Source organism: Scyliorhinus torazame, chromosome 3, assembly GCF_047496885.1.
Source record: "Scyliorhinus torazame isolate Kashiwa2021f chromosome 3, sScyTor2.1, whole genome shotgun sequence".
In the NCBI taxonomy this organism is placed as follows: domain Eukaryota; kingdom Metazoa; phylum Chordata; class Chondrichthyes; order Carcharhiniformes; family Scyliorhinidae; genus Scyliorhinus; species Scyliorhinus torazame.
In genome coordinates this window covers 272,770,666-272,788,560 of record NC_092709.1, presented here as the reverse complement: position 1 = coordinate 272,788,560, position 17,895 = coordinate 272,770,666, and positions in this window count along the sequence as shown.

Genomic DNA, 17,895 nt, shown 5'->3' with positions numbered 1-17,895 from the left:
GAGAAAAAAGAGCTAACGTTTCGAGTCCGATGACTCTTTGTCAAAGCTTTGACAAAGAGTCATCGGACTCGAAACGTTAGCTCTTTTCTCTCCCTACGGATGCTGCCAGACTTGCTAGATTTTCCAGCATTTTCTCTTTCGTTAAACATAATCTTATAATAATAATTGCTTATTGTCACAAGTAGGCTTCAATGAAGTTACTGTGATCGTCAACAATCATTCACTAAATGAATATGATTGTCCACTTAAGAAACTACATATCATTGGTCATTGGTTCTCTGCGTCCTTGCCTGGCTGATGAGTCCGATTCAAGAGCCACATCTCTGACCCCACACTTCGCAGGTGCTTACAGGGATATGTCCTTGGACTCTAGATAACTGGCATTCCATTCTCAGGCTCATGTCTCCTCATGCTGTAGGGTGTTGTCAAAGAATTGTGTCCCTTCAATCAAGAGGTTCCTCCAAGTAGGTCTCCTCTGAGCAGGTGTTGATATCTATGTAGCATTTCTTGAGGTAAGTCTTCAGGGAATCTTTGAAGCGTTTCCTTTGTCATCCTCTTGTTTGGGACTCAAAATTCTTTGGCAAAGGGTCATCTAGACTCGAAATGCTAGCTATTTTCCTTCCCTACAGATGCTGCCAGACCTGCTGAGATTTTCCAGCATTTTCTCCTTTGTCGTCATCTTGTTCAGGAACCTTCTTTGAGCTGGGTGAAGAAGATTTACTTTGACAGTAGGGACTCTGGCTACCTGAGTATGTGGCCAGCACACTGGGGTTGGTTTCGGATGATCATGGGCTTGACACTGGCATTCTTGGCACCTTCAAGGATGTTAATGTTAGTAAACATTTCCTCCCAGCTGATGTGGAGAATCCATCTCAGACAGCGTTGAGGTGGTGTCTGTACATAGTCCCAAGTTTCTGAGCCATACAGAAGAGTTGAGAGGACAACTTGTTCTTAACAAGGTGGAGAATGATGGTGATGAAGATGGAGAAAAGGGTGGGGCGATGTCACATCCCTGCTTGACTCCAGTCTTGACCTCAAAGGTTTCTGTCTTACTTCGGTCAGTGTGGGCTGTTGCCATGGAGGAGCCGGATGATGTTCATGAATTTCTCTGGACAGCTGACCTTTGACCGTGTCTTGAATAGCACTTCCCGATTGACGAAGGCAAAAGCCTGAGTCAGATCGATGATGGTTGATGTTGCTCCTGGCACTTTGCTTGAAGTTTTCGAACAGTGAAAAAAGTTATGTCCATTGTTCCATGGTTTGGTCAGCAGCTACACTGGCTTTCCAGAAGGTGTTCTTCAGAGGATGGGAGAAGGTGGCTGGCGAGGATTCGGGTGATGATCCTGCCAGTGATGGAGAGTAGGAAGATTCCTCGATAGTTCCCACAATCCGTTTTGTCTCCTTTCTTGAAGATGGTGGCGATGACGGTATCCCTGAAGTCGGCAAGGATTTCTTCTCTTTCCCAGAATTTCAAGAACAGCTGGTGGATTTAATGGGTGATCTCTTCTCCTCCAAGTTTGAAATTCGCCACTGGAATCCTGTCCATGTCTGTGGCTTTCCCGTTCTTCATGTGCTTAATGGTGGCTTTGACGTCATTCACGTTGTGGTGGGAGTCCAATATAATCTTTGATAGGGAGTTGGGGAACATGTCATTGTCTATAATTGTGCAATGTTTTAGGAGTTCTTTGAAGTATTCTCTCCATTGAAGACTGATATTTTCTCTGTCTCTCAAAAGGATGCATCCATACTCCACATTGGTTTGAGGTCTAGGGTGTTGGGTCCATATATTGCCTTGGTGGCACTGAGAAAGCCCCGGATATTGTGCTTGTCAGCAAAGAGTTGCAGCTCTTTAGCTTTCTCAGTCCACCATTGGTTTATGCTTTTCCTACTTCTTCTTCGTTGTACCTCTGCCTTTTGTATCTGTTGAGATCTCCTCACAGAATCAAAGAATCACAGAATAATACCTTTTGAAGGTAAGTGTTTCCACTAATTCACTGACTGAGTGTTCCAACTGGGAGGAAAAACACTGTGACATCAAAGGAAGGCTGTAACTTGATTGGCTGATAAAGAATTTGTGCAAATTTGAAAAACAATTTTCAATGTTAGATTTAGCATTTTCCATTTATAGTAGAACTCTAGTGCTCGGAAGCATAAAGTTAACTGTAACTTATTTTAATTTAATAAGTATTTATTTTTCAATTAATTTATTAATTAGTTCTAGAAATGGCAGTTCGAGGGGTAAAATGTAGGAGGTCCATGAAGCTTCCAGTCGTCCGGACAACCCCATCTTCAGACCCAATTACAGCTCCTCACAAACCACATAGATCGTTGGAGCAGCACTTTGGAGGTGGTGAAAAGCGCCATTGACAAGAGTTTTAGAGATGTGGTTACACCCAAGGTGCAGGGAGATAGATGGATGACTGCTAGAAGGGGCAGAAAGTCAGTGCAGGAATCCCCTGTGACTGTCTCCCTCTCTAACAAGTATACCCTTTTGGATACTATTGGGGAGATGGCCTATTAGGGGAAAACAGCAGCAGCAGTCAGAACAGTGGCATCACGGCTGGCTCTGTTGTTAAACAGGGAGGTACAAAGCGAAGAAGAGTAATAGTTATAGGGGACTCTAGAGTCCATGGGCACAGATAGGAATTCCTGTGGATGTGGCAGAGACTCCAAGATGGTGTCAGGGTCCAGAATGTCTCTGAAAGGGCAGGGGCATTCTGAAGGGGGAGGGTGAATGGCCAGAGGTCGTGGTACATGTTGGTACTAACGACATAGGCAGGAAGAATGACGCGGTCCTGCAGCAGGAGTTCAGGTAGTTAAGTAGAAAGTTAAAAAGCAGGACCTCTAGCACTGTAATCTCAGGATTTCTCCCTGTGCCATGTGTCAGTGAGGCTAGAAATAGGAAGTACAACTAAAGACGTGACTAAATAACTGGTGTAGGAGGGAGGGTTTCAGATTTCTGGACCATTAGGATATCTTCCAGCGCAGGTGGGATCTTTACAAGAATGACAGGTTGCATCTACACTCGAGTGGCATAAATATCCTGCTGTGGAATTTGCCAGTGTCACATGGGAGGGTTTAAACTAGTGTGACAGAGCATGGGAATACGTGCAATCGGTCAGAAGGTGAAATAACGGAGGAGGAACCAGAGAATAGTGCCAGTAAGACTCAGAGGAAAAGCAGGCAGGGAGGTGTTGCTGAACACAACGGGACTGGTAGTCTGAAGTGCAGTTGTTTCAATGCGAGAAGTATAACAAGTAAGGCAGATGGACTTAGAGTTTGGATTAGTACTTGGATGTTGTTGCCATTCCAGAGACTTGGTTGAGGGAGGGACAGGATTGGCAGCTAAACGTTCCAAAATTTAGATGTTTCAGGTGGGATAGAGGGCGATCTAAAAGGGGTGGAGGAGTTGCAATACTGGTAAAGGAGAATATTAGAGCTATACTGAGGCGACACCTTGGAGGGCTCATGCAGCGAGGCAATATGGGTAGAGCACAGGTATAGGAAGGGCGCAGCCACAATTTTGTGGTTCACTACAGGCGTCCCAACAGCAAGCAGGAGATAGAGGAGCAGATATGTAGGCAGATTTTGGAAAGGTGTAAAAGCAACAGGATTGTTGTGGTGGATGATTTTAACTTCCCCTATACTGACTGGGGCTCACTTAGTGCTCGGGGCTTGGATGGAGCAGACTTTGTAAGGAGCATCCAGAAGGGCTTCTTGAAACAATATATAGATAATCCAACTCGGGAAGGGGCCGTACTGCATCTGGTACTGGCGAATGAGTCCAGCCAGGTAGTCGAAGTTTCAGTCAGGGAGCATTTCGGGAACAGTGACCATAATTCAGTAAGATTTAAGGTACTGTTGGATAAAGATAAGAATAGTCCTTGGGGGAAGGTGCTAAATTGGGGAAAGGCTAATTATAACGATATTAAGCAGGAACTGAAGAATATGGATTGGGGAAAATGTTTGAGGGTAAATCAACATCTGGCATGTGGGAGACTTTCAAATGTCAGTTGATCAGAATTCAGGACTAGCTTGTTTTTGTGAGGAAGAAGGATATGCATGGCAAGTTTCGAGAACCTTGAATAACGAGGGATATTGTGAGCCGAGTCAAAAAGAAAAAGGAAGCATTTGTAAGGGCTAGAAGGCTGGAAACAGACAAAGCCCATGAAAACATAAGGAAAGTAGGAAGGAACTTAGGCAAGGAGTCAGGAGGGCTAAAACAGGACACAAAATGTCATTGGCAAACAGGATTAAGGAAAATCCCAAGGTTTTTTACGTGTAGATAAAGAACAAGAGGGTAGCCAGGGATAGGGTTGGCCCACTCAAGGACAGGGGAGGGAATCTATGTGTGGAACCAGAGGAAATAGGTGAGGTAGTGAATGAGTACTTTGCATCAATAATCACCAAAGAGAAGGACTTGGCAGATGACTATTCTGGAGAAGTGTGCGTAGATAGTTTGGGCCACATTGAGATCAAAAAGGAGGGAGTGTTGGGCGTCTTGAAAAACATTAAGGTAGATAGTTCCCCGGGCCTGATGGGATCGACCCCAGAATTCTCAGCGAAGCAAGGAAGGAAATTGCTGGGGCATTGACAGAAATCTTTGTATCCTCATTGGCTACAGGTGAGGTCCCAGAAGACTGGAGAACAGCCAATGTTGTTCCTTTGTTAAAAATGGGTAGCAAGGATAATCTAGGAAATTACAGGCCAGTGAACTTGACGACAATGGTAGGAAAATTATTGGAGAAGATTCTTCGAGACAGGATTTACTCCCATTTGGAAGCAAATGGACGTATTAGTGAGAGGCAGCATTGTATTGCGAAGAGGAGCTCGTGTATCACTAACTTGATCGAGTTTTTTGTGGAAATGACGAAAATGATTGATGATGGGAGGGCAGTGAATATTGTCTACATGGATTTCAGTAAGACCTTTGGCAAGGTCCGTCATGGCAGACTGGTCCAGAAGGTGAAGTCACACGGGATCAGCGATGAGCTGGCAAGATGGATGCAGAACTGGCTTAGGCATAGAAGACAGAGGTTAACAATGGAAAGGTGCTTTTCTGAATGGAGAGGTGTGACCAGTGGTGTTCCGCAGGGATTAGTGCTGGGACCTTTGCTGTTGGTAGCAAATATAAATGATTTGGAGGAAAATGTAACTGGTCAGATTATTAAGTTTGCTGATGTCACGAAGGTTGGTGCAATTGTGGATAGTGATGAGGACTGTCAGAGTATATGGATCAGTTGGAAACTTGGGTGAAGAGATGGCAGATGGAGTTTAATCCAGCCAAATATGAGATAATGCATTTTATAAGATCTAATACAGATGGAAAATATACAGTAAATGGCAGAACCCTTAAGAGTATTGACAGGCAGAGGGATCTGGATGTACAGGTCCACAGATTACTTACTAAAAGTGGCAATTCAGGTGGAGAAGGTAGTCAAGAAAGCATACGGCATGATTGCCTTCATCGGCTGGGGCATTGAGTATAAAAATTGACAAGTCATGCTGCAGCTGTATAAAACCTTCGTCAGGCACACTTAGAGTATAGTGTTCACTTCTGGCTGCCACATGACCAGAAGGATGTGGAGGCTTTTCAGAGGGTACAGAAGTAGTTTACCAGGATGTTGCCTGGTATGGAGGGCATTAGCTATGAGCAGAGGTTGGATAAACTCGGTTTGTTCACACTGGAACAACAGACATTGAGGGATGACCTGATAGAAGTCTACAAAATTAACAGGGGCATGGACAGAGTGGATAATCAGAAGCTTTTTCCCAGGGTTGAAGAGTCAATTCCTAGGAACATAGGTTTAAGATGTGAGGGGCAAAGTTTAGAGGAGATGTGTGAGGGAGGCTTTTTTACAGAGAGAGTAGTGGATACCTGGAACTCGCTGCCGGAGATAGTGATGGATGCAGGTACGATAGTGACGTTTAAGGGGCATCTTGACAAATACATGAAGAAGATGGGAGTCAAGGGAGATGGACCCTGGTATGGTAGAAGGCTTTTGGTTAGACATGCAGCATGGTCGGCGCAGGCTTGGAGGGCTGATAGAAATTGACTTTTCCAGTCAGCTATAACCGTGAGAGAAGGGAAGATGATAGAGGTTTAATTGAGAACTCATTAAGAATAATGAACTATAATCATATTAAGCAACGATAGCTGGGAATCCACTAAAGGTTAATCCAGATCATACACTTTAATTTCACATTAGCAAGTTGCTTGAGGCCACAAGGTCAGTGACGTCAACCAGCTAAAAGGCCCTATTGTATGGTAAAAACTGGGCGGCTGTCCAGTCCGAGTAGTCCCGTTTCTGTAGTAATAGCCAGTCTGGAGCTGATAATTTCTTAACGAAAACTGTTTTTTTCGAATTAAATTGGCAAGCGATGGAATGGGAAATTGGCACCAATATATTTAAATACATATATCTCTTAAATTGATGGGCAGAAAGTTTGGCCGAATTGAGTGAATTATAAATTTGTTAAAGCCAATCAGAAGTAAAAAGAAGGTCAGACCTTAAGATAGTAATCTCCTTAAGAATCACTTACCGGGTTGGAAAAACTCATTCCGGAATCACCCTATCTATATTCCTGAAAACTATTTCTTTGCTGTTTGCTCTTGGTAATCACCATCTTTCTTTTGTTTAAATCACTTAGTTAGGTTATCCTGTATATTATGATTTTAAGAATTACCACGATTTGTAATTGAATGAAAACTCAACTACTGTATTCGCTAAAGACAATCAATCTGACTAGCTTGCTGCAGGGCTAGTCGGAACTTCCTAAATGTTGCATTGAAAATAAGCTTACCAGTGGCACAGCTGACAAATAAAGTACAAGTGGACTTTGCCAAAAAGCACAGACTTAGAACAAAGAACAAAGTACAGCACAGGAACAGGCCCTTCGGCCCTCCAAGCCTGCGCCGACCATGCTGCCCGTCAAAACTAAAATCTTCTACACTTCCGGAGTCCGTGTCCCTCTATTCCCATCCTATTCATGTATTTGTCAAGATGCCCCTTAAACGTCACTATCGTCCCTGCTTCTACCACCTCCTCCAGCAGCGAGTTCCAGGCACCCACTACCCTCTGTGTAAAAGACTTTCCTCGCACATCTCCTCTAAAACCTGCCCCTTGCACCTTCAGCCTATGTCCCCTAGTAATTGACACCCCTACCCTGGGAAAAAGTCTCTGACTATCCACCCTATCTATGCCCCTCATAATTTTGTAGACCTCTATCAGGTCGTCCCTCAACCTTCTTCATTGCAGTGAGAACAAACCAAGTTTATTCAACCTCTCCTCATAGATAATGCCCTCCATACCAGGCAACATCCTGGTAAACCTCTTCTGCACCCTCTCTAAAGCCTCCACATCCTTCTGATAGTGTAGTGACCAGAATTGAACACTATACTCCAAGTGTGGCCTAACTAAGGTTCTATAAAGCTGCAACATGACTTGCCAATTTTTATACTCAATGCCCCGGCCAATGAAGGCAAGCATGCCGTATGCCTTCTTGACAACCTTCTCCACCTGTGCTGCCCCTTTCAGTGACCTGTGGACCTGTACACCAAGATCTCTCTGACTGTCAATACTCTTGAGGGTTCTACCATTCACTGTATATTCCCTACCTGTATTAGACCTTCCAAAATGCATCACCTCACATTTGTCCGAATTAAACTACATCTGCCATCTCGCCGTCCAAGTCTCCAAACAATCTAAATCCTGCTGTATCCTCTGACAGTCCTCATCGCTTTCCACAATTCCACCAACCTTTGTGTTGTCCGCAAACTTACTAATCAGACCAGTTACATTTTCCTCCAAATCATTTATGTATACTACGAACAGCAAAGATCCCAGCACTGATCCCTGCGGAGCACCACTAGTCACAGCCCTCCAATCAGAAAAGAACCCTTCCATTGCTACTCTCTGCCTTCTATGACCTAGCCAGTTCTGTATCCATCTTGCCAGCTCACCTCTGATCCCGCGTGACTTCACCTTTTGTATCAGTTTGCCATGAGGGACCTTGTCAAAGGCCTTACTGAAGTCCATATAAACAACATCCACTGCCCTACCTGCATCAATCATCTTTGTGACCTCCTTGAAAAACTATCAAGTTAGTGAGGCACGACTTCCCCTTCACAAAACCGTGCTGCCTCTCACTAATACGACTCCTTGCTTCCAAATGGGAGTAGATTGTGTCTCGAAGAATTCTCTCCAGTAACTTGACCTCTGTTATTTGGGAACTGAGAAGGGATAACGGATATCCAGGGTTCCAAATAGACACAGAGATCCATCAAGGGCGAAAGAGCCTGTTCCTGTGATGTACTTTTCTTTGTTCTTGTTTCTTTGAATCATTATGGTGTTCCCTGGTCTTGTAGCTGATGGTTTATTCACAGCTTGAGATGATGGCTGCCTTCAGCTCTTTCAAATTTTACTTCACTCCATTGGAATGGACATTTTGGAGATTTTAGAGAACATTGTTGGAAGTTCACTCGCATGCTTCGCTCTTGGTGCCGCTCACGTTGATCTTTTTTCTGAGCTGTTGCTTCACCTTCCACTGTTTCTGGTGGAGTTCGATAGACATAAAGGAGCGAATGAGCCATTGGTCTGTCCAGCCATCTTCTGCACTGATCATCACTTTGGTGATGTGGGAACATCCTTTTGGTCTTGATTTCGGACAATGATATAGTCGATCAAGTGCCAGTGCACTGATCGCCGATGTCTCCAGGAAGCCTTGAACTTGTCTTTTTGGTGGAACAGTGTGTTAGTGATGACAAGCTGATATTCCACCTATTTGGTGAACAGGAGAACCCCATTGAAGTTGTAATTCCCAGCTCCTTACTTTCTGATGGTTCCTTTCCAGAGTTGGAAGTCCTTTCCAACTGATCTTATCTTTTTTACGAATGTTGTAGGAATATTAATCATAATTCAGTATATTTAATTGATGTGGTGTATGTTAAACTTTTAATTATTTGTCTATTTAAAATGGTATGGATTTTGAAATTGTTGCTCCAAGATTTGGGCCCAAACATTGCCAGAGCAGTGCAATTCACTCTCACCTCATCCTTCAGGTGGCATAATTCTTGCACCGCACATTGCTGGGGGTACAAAATTGTATCAGTGTGACAAAAATAACATTGCATCATGTGATTCTTCAGCATCAATTCTAATTTTCAATTTTCATTTCATTTGATGTTCCCTCTGTAACCAATGAAATTTAAGATAAGCGAAAGACAGAGTGAATGATAGAGAAGGAAGGAGGCAGAGTCAAATTAGATGCAAAGGAGAAGTGAAAAGAAGGAAAGATAAACGATTAAAAGAGGGAGATAGGGGATTAAAAGAGAGAGACACAGACTGAAAGGAAAAGTAAGAGAAAAATATTAAAGATTTTAAAATTTAAAGATATCTTTGGAAATGAGGCTCCACAAATTTATTTACAAGCTTTATATGTCTCTAAGGTTGACCATCAGAAATTATTAACAGGGTTCTTATGGCAAGAATCACCAACTCTAAACACTAATTCTTTGTTTCTGACAAAGATAAGCAATGGGACCGATGCAATGGGACACTATGCTCCCCAAGTTCCCTGAAAATTCAAATTTAATATTTTTAATTTTGGGGGACCTTTGGGAGCCATTGCTTTCTCCGTGGCAAAGCTTCAGCCAATCAGTGTCAATCTTTCAACCGATCAGCTGCCTTTTCTCTTTCAGTATAAATTATTGTGATCATTCAAAATTTGGCATTCTTGCATTTGTCCTGATGACTGCAGGCAGGAAGCTTCAGCAACATGTCTCTCTTTTCAGCAAAAAACTTTTAATTATTCATTATAATACAACCGAATTGTGAAACATATCCTTCAATAATAAATTAATGGTTGAATATAATTACTTTTTTGTTTGTAGATTTTACTTAAGGAAGAAACTCCCTGACAGAATGTTGAATGCAGTCACTCAGTATGGACCAGCATTTTAGTTCCTTCTATCCCCCCTTCATTCCCATTGATTTCCCCTTCATGTTGCCCTCAGTGTTTCTCCTGGACAAATTGTGCTCCCAATGGAAGTGTTTCTGGCTGTTGCATACAGAGGTGGAAACATCTGTTCTCATGAGAATTCTTACAAATAGCTTGCAAAGACCAGATTAATTGCCCCCAGTAGAAAGGTTTGGGTATTGAAAGAAAAAAGAAAACTTGCTTTTATACAGCACACTCTTGGGGCTGGATTCCCTGATTTTGAGGCCATGTCTAGGGGATTTGTTTGGTTTTACGACAAAAAAGTTGATGCCGCCCCTGCACCGATGCTCCAACATGTGAGGGGCTAGCAGCCACACCATGTAAAATGCTCGGCCTCCCCAATATAAACGGCTGAAGAATTGCCGAGTCCATGGCCGCGCGTGCACACAGCGACGACCTGCAGAATGGCGCACCGCGCGCGGACCTGACCTGCCAGATAGTGCCCCCCTGGACACCCCCTCACCACCCCATGGCCACCCCCTACCTGTCCCCCCAGCACTCGCCGAAGCCCCCACCAGCCAACAGCACGGCACCCGCCTGAATGTGGCGGCGCTGGACACAGTCCACAACCGCCAGGCCGGGTTCACAAAACTTGAGAGCACATGTCCACCGCGCGGTCGGGAACTGGGCCCCATCGGGGGCGGGCCTTCAGGTAACGTCCTAAGGCTGTCCCAACGGCGTGCGGCATACTCTTCGATGATGACGTTTTGGAGGGGGCAGAGCATCCGAAAACAGACGCCCCCCCCGATTCGGTCGTAAACAGGGATTCTCCACCCTCTCACCGATTACGATATCAACGTTGGGCAACAAAGAATCCCACCTATGATCTCAGGATGTCCCAAAGTACTTTACAGCTGATGAAGTACTTTAAAAGAGTAGTCATTGTTTTAACTTGAAAATGCTGAAGCTGAGGAGAGAGGGTCCAATCCATGCAGATCATGGTAAGAAAATGCTAATACACAGAGTGGACCCCAAAATATGACCAACGGTTATGATACATGCCATTGTACTCTTGCATATTCAGGCTGAATGACTAATCAGCGAGATCAATGTCCTGATACTTAGTGACTGATGTCAATTGGGATGTAAATCTCCTTCATCTATTTCTTCCTCCACCTTCTCCACTGGCAATAGTGCAAGGGACTCTGATTCCTACAGCTGCATATGATTTTGCGATATGGTAAAGTATTTTTACACATGGTTTTTACACAGGAGAATTTGGCAAAGTTACAGCAGAACTCCTCTCCTCCAGTCAAACAATAGAATCTATATGGAAATGTGGCTGTGTGCTCTGCCAACGTTCTCACAAAGGCACGAGTTTTACTGTTTCTGTGCTCCATGACTATGCATGCTTTTCTCATCAGGATTAACAATAATATACCAGTGGCATGGTGGTGCAGTGACTAGCACTGCTGCTTACGTCGCCGAGGTCTCAGGTTTGATCCTGGCCCTGGGTCACTGTCCATGTGGAGTTTGCACATTCTCCCCGTGTCTGCTTGTGTCTCACCCCCACAACCCAAAAGATGTGCCGGTTAGATGAATTGGCTATGCTAAATTGCCCCTTTATTGGAAAAAAATAATTGGATGCTCTAAATTTATTTTAAAAAATGGATTAACAATAATGTTACTCAAATGTACCTTATATTCCCAAACAGCCATCTTTTTAAAAAAAGTAGATTTAGAGTACCCAATTCATTTTTTCCAATTAAGGGGCAATTTAGTGTGGCCAATCCGCCCAGCCTGCACATCTTTGGGTTGTGGGGGCAAAACCCACACAAACACGGGGAGAATGTGCAAACTCCACATGGACAGTGACCTAGAGCCGGGATCAAACCTGGGATCTCGGCGCGTGAGGCAGCAAAGCTAACCACTGTGCCACCGTGCTGCCTCAAGGAGCCATCTTTAATGTTGGAGCTGCATATAAGAAATGGGGAAAGGTGGACCATTTACATTTGGTTACCCTTTCAATAGTGTCGTGCATGCTCTACCTTTTTATCCATTAGATTAACTTTTTCAACTCATCTGAAGGCAATGCAGATGGACCAATATGAAGGCATCTTGATAGCCTTGATAAGCTTTCAGTCATGTTCCAAGGATAATGAGCAAAAAACTCGGTTATTTTTAAGTTACTGAAAATGTTCCTATTTGTATGGAATCTCTATGGTATATGAAAGCTGTGGAATATTACAAAGTTTAAGTGTGAAATATGAAATATACAATAAACATATGAATAATCTAACAATAGCGTATTACAATTATATATTTATCTTCAGGAGTCCATCATCTACCTTCACAAATTGGAAAAAAGACTTGCAGTCAAATGTTAAGTTCTTCTCTTGTACATATAATTTCCTTTTTTAATGCATGTTTTTCTTTGCTGACTGAAGCAGTTAACTAGCAAACTTGATATTTCCTGTGAAGATTCCTCTTGGTACAACTATTTCCTGCTAATTCAATTCAGCAGAATTCAGAAGTTGCCCTGGGCTTCTTTGCATTTTCATAATTGATACTAGATTCAAAATAATTGGCAGTGCAGCAATCACATGAATCAAGTCCATTATGTTGTTTGTTCAAAATTAACTTTGTTCCCCGTCAAGCCTGCAGTTTAAAACCCCCCCCCCCCCAGCATGTGTATTGTATTTGGTTAAGGCATGCTCCTGCTTTCACCGACTTGGATCCGAATATTCAGGAGACCCAATCCTTTACAAAAGTGTGGCAGTTTGGAATTCTCACCCATCCATTGGAGACTCATGTAGAAGCGGCCCCAACTCACAAGGTTGGAGTTCATACAATAACTAAGATGATTGATGCAGGTAGGGCAGTAGACGTTGTCTATATGGACTTCAGTAAGGCCTTTGACAAGGTCCCTCATGGTAGACTAGTACAAAAGGTGAAGTCACACGGGATCAGGGGTGAACTGGCAAGGTGGATACAGAACTGGCTAGGCCATAGAAGGCAGAGGGTAGCAATGGAGGGATGCTTTTCTAATTGGAGGGCTGTGACCAGTGGTGTTCCACAGGGATCAGTGCTGGGACCTTTGCTCTTTGTAGTATATATAAATGATTTGGAGGAAAATGTAACTGGTCTGATTAGTAAGTTTGCAGACGACACAAAGGTTGGTGGAATTGCGGATAGCGATGAGGACTGTCTGAGGATACAGCAGGATTTAGATTGTCTGGAGACTTGGGCGGAGAGATGGCAGATGGAGTTTAACCTGGACAGATGTGAGGTAATGCATTTTGGAAGGGCTAATGCAGGTAGGGAATATACAGTGAATGGTAGAACCCTCAAGAGTATTGAAAGTCAAAGAGATCTAGGAGTACAGGTCCACAGATCACTGAAAGGGGCTACACAGGTGGAGAAGGTAGTCAAGAAGGCATACGGCATGCTTGCCTTCATTGGCCGGGGCATTGAGTATAAGAATTGGCAAGTCATGTTGCAGCTGTATAGAACCTTAGTTAGGCCACACTTGGAGTATAGTGTTCAATTCTGGTCGCCACACTACCAGAAGGATGTGGAGGCTTTAGAGAGGGTGCAGAAGAGATTTACCAGAATGTTGCCTGGTATGGAGGGCATAAGCTATGAGGAGCGATTGAATAAACTCGGTTTGTTCTCACTGGAACGAAGGAGGTTGAGGGGCGACCTGATAGAGGTATACAAAATTATGAGGGGCATAGACAGAGTGGATAGTCAGAGGCTTTTCCCCAGGGTAGAGGGGTCAATTACTAGGGGGCATAGGTTTAAGGTGAGAGGGGCAAAGTTTAGAGTAGATGTACGAGGCAAGTTTTTTACGCAGAGGGTAGTGGGTGCCTGGAACTCACTACCGGAGGAGGTAGTGGAGGCAGGGACGATAGGGACATTTAAGGGGCATCTTGACAAATATATGAATAGGATGGGAATAGAAGGATACGGACCCAGGAAGTGTAGAAGATTGTAGTTTAGTCGGGCAGTATGGTCGGCACGGGCTTGGAGGGCCGAAGGGCCTGTTCCTGTGCTGTACATTTCTTTGTTCTTTGTTCTTTGTTGAAGCTTGTAAGGGTGCATCAGCAACACAAGCATTGAATCAGCATCCTTCCACTTCATTAAGAAAGTATCAAAGGAGATTTAAAGCATTGTTATCCCAGAAAGATTAATTATCCAGAATGAAAATGATCATCCATCCCCTTTGGAGAATTGCAGTGAAGAAAGAGAAAAATCTTGGGGAAAAGTCATTAATCTTTATTTTGATGGATTTCTGATCTGGCAGCAAAAAATTGTGTTTGAGTGGACAAGGGAAAAGGGGCTAAAAGTAAAACTCAGCATAATGTTTGACAGATAGCCATGGGATTACATTTTTATTTGCATGGTGTGAAAGAACACATGAGTAGGAGAAGTTGAGACACAATTCAGCTGTCCATAAAGATACCATCCTGACACTGTACAGTGGTCCAAAAGATACAGAACTTAGAATAATTTCAAAGATAATTTGATAGAGAAGGGAGAGCTTTTACATTCAGGTGGATCACCTGCACTGAGCCAAAAGATTTTCCTTGTCACTAACTTTGTCACAGATCACCAGCTAATTGTAAATGAGAGAGACATTTCCATCCATCTTCGTTAATTTACCTAGAGCCTTGTGGTTTACTGATTATGGCAGCTGTCTATCTGCTAAATGCATCCATGATTTTCATTTCTACCATTGCCAAGACATCTACTCCAAGTTTTGACCACTCTATGTATAGAAGAACTTCCTGATATTCACCAGAAAGTCATCTGTTACTGGTTTGAATAATTTTTTTTTCCCAATTAAGGGGCAATTTAGGGTGACCAATCCACCTACCCTGCACATCATTGGGTTGTGGGGGTGAGACCCACGTAGACACAGGGAGAATGTGCAAACTCCACATGGACAGTGACCCGGGGCAAGGATTGAATCCGGGTCCTCGCCACCGTGAGGCAGCAGTGCTAATACTAGTTTGAATTTGTTTTCCTTGTCCTTTTCACAATAATTAAAGTAGCAGAAAACACCATTTAAATATAAGTTCACTTATTTTGCAAGCTGAAAATCTTGACTTCATGCACTCTTTTTTCAAGATATTGATCTGTGACAGTAGAGAGCAACCATGTGATTATTTTCTATTACAGAAGTAAAATTCTGGAGATTTGAAATAAAAACAGAAAATGACGGAAAAATTCAGCAGGTAATTTCAACACTTCAGGTTGATGATGAACCTTCATCCGAGGTCCAGACTGTTACTGGCAAATTAACTGGAATAGTCACATTATAACTGTGACTACAAGATCAGATCAGACACTGGGTATTCTGTGGCAAGTAACTCACCTCCTAACTCCCCAAAGGCTTCCCACCACTTACCATGCATAAGCCGATGGAATACTCTCCTTTTGCCTGGATGTGTGGAGCTCTAACAACACTCAAAAAGCTAAACAAATTTTGGAAGAAAGCGACTTGCTTGTTTGGCACCCTATTTACCACTTTAAACATTCACTCCTTCCACCAAAAATGCACAGGGCAATATTGCGTACCATCAGCCAGATTAACTGGAGCAATTCTTCGACAGTATCTCCCAAACCCATTTTCTTTACCATTTAGAAGGACATGGGCAACAAGTGCATGGCAACTCAACCAGTTACAATTCCCCCACCAAATGACACATCATCCTGGCTTCAAAATAAATCATATTCCTTCACTGTTGCTGGGTCAAAATCCTGGTACTTCCATTCGAACAGCACCATGAGTGTACCTACACCACAAAGATGGCAGTGACTTAAGAAGGCATCTCACCACATTGTCAAGGGCGGCATGGCACAGTTGCTTCATAGCTCCAGGGTCGATTCCCGGCTTGAGTTACTGTCTCTACAGAGCCTACACAATCCCCCCTTATCTGCATGGGTTTCCTCCGGATGCTCCGAGTTAGATGGTTTGGCCATGCTAAATTTGCCGTTAGTGTCCAACAAAATGGTTAGGTGGGGTTACGGGGATAGGGTGGAGCTGTGGGCTTGAGTAGGGTACTCTTTCCAAGAGCCGGTGCAGACTCGATGGGCCAAATGGCCTCCTTCTGCACTGTAAAATCTATGAAATCTATGAAATGACAACCATGAATGTCAAGATTGCCGACCCTGCGAAACAATGCCACATCCCACAAAAGAACTTAAGAAAGGAGAAAAAAGGGTTCTTTACAACTTTTAAACACATACATTGGTAATTATGTAGCCAGGATATAAGTTGTATAACAGATTGATAATGCTGACATATCCTGATTGACAGGCCCCCCAAACACTCAAGTAGTCGCCCATATTCTATGAATACTATATGAATGTGAAAGCAGTATTACAAGCAGTTGTAACTGTAATGCAGCCTGCAGCAAATTCTGTTCATGTCTAGGCCTCATACTGATTAAGGCACTCAGCTATGACCTTGTGCTTTAATTAGCTCTGTGTCCCCTATACCAACATAGCACCTGCTAGAGAGCAGATTACAGCAAAACAAATTAGACTTTGCTGCAAGATATTGAGAAACTTTTTTCCACTTAGCCAAAAAACAGGCAAGTGCTTCTTCAGGCTTTAATATAAATCTAAGCAATTTTATGTGTAGTTTTTAATCTGAAGTATCCACAAAGACAATTTGTGACTTATTAGGACTATCTAATATATTATTCCAATAGACCTAGAGGGCATTCTCCCACAGCAAAGCAGTAGCAGTGTGCATTCAACAGTAAAGTCAATTTTCTGCCGGAGGCTGTACACCTCTTGCATATACTATAGATCTCCCATTGGTCTTTTATTGGGCCATAACAGCAGAAACATGGTTTGGTTGGACCAAAGACAAACAATGTGTCACAAAAATAAGAATTCCCCACAAAAAGGGTTTTAGAATGCTAATAATGGTGCAATGTTAACACAATTGTACTTTATATGGCAACTTTGGGCTGAAAATTTTTGTTTTATTGAGATTTACTCTGAAATTAAGTTTCTATTGTGTAAAACAAAATGGAATATGAAAGTGTCATGAATCAAGATCTATTCCGACACTGATCACAACAGTACTGTGCCCCATTTAGTGCTCACATATCACTTCTTGAATTGTTGAATAACAATCAGAGAGCGTGGAAAGTCTTTCTTTGCCTGGCCCAACAGCACAGAATCTGACTGCAGGTCCCGACAGTCATTGTGTCACAGACCAGCTAATTCAGCACAAATAGAACATTTGTAGTCCATTTTGTTGAGCCACAAGCAGGGTTAATTAAGTGGATCTTTGAGAAATCTACAATAATCCTTTGAAGAAAGATTACTTCTGGCCAGCGATGACTCTATAGCAGAAAAGATGGCTGCCAGACATTCTTGCAGGAAAAAAACACCAGGGAGAATGTAAAGGCATATAAGAGATGCAGATCAAGAATAAAGGTAATAGTACAGATGGGGATGTTGAAATTCACAATAGTCGTTAGCACTATGGCTTCACAGCACCAGGGTCCAAGATTCGATTCCCGGATAGGGTTATTGTCTGTACGGAGTCTGCATGTTCTCCCCGTGTTTGCGTGGGTTTCCACCGGTGCTCTCGTTTTCTCCCACAAGTCCCGAAAGACGTGCTATTGGGTAATTTGAACATTCTAAATTCTCCCTCTGTGTAGGAGCAGGAATGTGGCAACAAGGGCTTTTTCACAGTAACTTCATTACAATGTAATGTAGTTAATGTAAGCCTACTTGTGACAATAAAGATTATTATTACTATTATTACATGACTATTTGTTCAACTCATCACCACTATTTGTGTCAAGAAAAAAGGTTGATCCATGAATTGAAACTCCATTAAGCTCCTGCTTACATTTCCCAAGCACTGGCATTACCTGAGAAGTGGGACTGTTGTCCTTGGAGAAGAGCAGGTTGTGAGGACATGTG